This window comes from Palaemon carinicauda, chromosome 11, assembly GCF_036898095.1.
Source record: "Palaemon carinicauda isolate YSFRI2023 chromosome 11, ASM3689809v2, whole genome shotgun sequence".
NCBI classification, from domain to species: Eukaryota; Metazoa; Arthropoda; class Malacostraca; order Decapoda; family Palaemonidae; genus Palaemon; species Palaemon carinicauda.
The window spans coordinates 127880070-127881605 of record NC_090735.1 but is presented as its reverse complement, the minus strand read 5'-3'; positions in this window follow the sequence as shown (position 1 = coordinate 127881605).

The following is a 1536-nucleotide window of genomic DNA, read 5'->3' as shown; positions in this document are numbered from 1 at the left end:
ATTTATTTTTTTTTTGAAGGAGAAGAAGAGACAGAACTGATGTGTTTCTCAAAAAAAAAAATTTGCTGTCAAGATTCACACCTAAAATTTTAAAGTCATGCAATGAGCTTGTTTTCTAGGTCAAACCACAAATCATGTGTTAAAAGGTAGTAGGTTGGCCAGGGCACAAGCCGCCCGTTGAGATACTACTGCTAGAGAGTTATGGGATCCTTTGACCGGCCAGACAGTACTACATTGGATCCTTCGCTTTGGTTACGGTTCTTTCCCTTTGCCTACTCATACACCGAATAGTCTGGCCTATTCTTTACAGATTCTCCTCTGTCCTCATACACCTGACAACACTAAGATTACCAAACAATTCTTCTTCACCCAAGGGGTTAACTACTGCACTGTAATTGTTCTGTAGCTACTTTTCTCTTGGTAAGGGTAGAAGAGACTCTTTAGCTATGGTAAGCAGCTCTTCTAGGAGAAAGACACTCCAAAATCAAAACATTGTTCTCTAGTCTTGGGTAGTGCCATAGCCTCTGTACCATGGTCTTCCACTGTCTTGGGTTAGAGTTTTCTTGCTTGAGGGTACGTTCGGGCACACTATTCTATCTAATTTATCTTCCTCTTGTTTTGTTGAATTATTTAAAGTCTATATAATAAATATTTATTTTCATGTTGTTACTGTTCTTAAAATATTTTATTTTTCCTTGTTTCCATTCCTCACTGGGCTATTTTCCCTGTTGGTGCCCCTGGGTTTATAGCATCCTGCTTTTTCAACTAGGGTTGTAGCTTAGCAGTTAATAATAATAATAATATAGTATGAAAAATAATGGGCCAAGAACGCTATCCTGAAAAACAAGAGATATCACATTCCTATACTCGCTGTGGTGCCCAGCAACAACAGCTCTTTGAGATCAATTACTTGAAAATTCAATAATGATGCTAAGAAAAGACCCACCCACTCCTAACTGTTTGAGTTTGAAAACAGTGGCCTGATGATTAATTATGTCAAAGGCAGCATTGAAATCAAGGCCAGTCATTCGATCTTCCTGACCACAATTAAAGGATTTCTGTACTGCATTGGAGATTGTAAGAAGGGCATCACATGCTCCAAAGCCTTTACCAAAGCAAAATTACAAACTAGAGAACAGATGATTACCTTCAGCAAACCTACGAAGATGTTTTGGCAAAAACCGTTTAAAAATTTTAGATGATGTGAGAGATGGAGAAATTGGGCTGTAATCAGCTAGCTGGACTTGAGCTACCACAAACGCATTTACATTATAGAGTAATATTACCAATTCTCCAACAAGTGCTAAAAGAACCTTTTCTTGCTAACTTGCAGAAAATAACAGATAACTTGCATGTTGTTAGAATACCCTATACTTTAGTTTGCTCTGGTATCCATATTGCTCTTTTTCTGTCTGTTAGTGTTATTCCCGTCATTACTTTTTTCATGGCTCTTTGAGTTGTAACTAGCTTATGTTCTAAGGCTTTAGGAAGGCTCCATTTTTTATGCTTTAGTTAATACAGGTATGAGCATTTCAT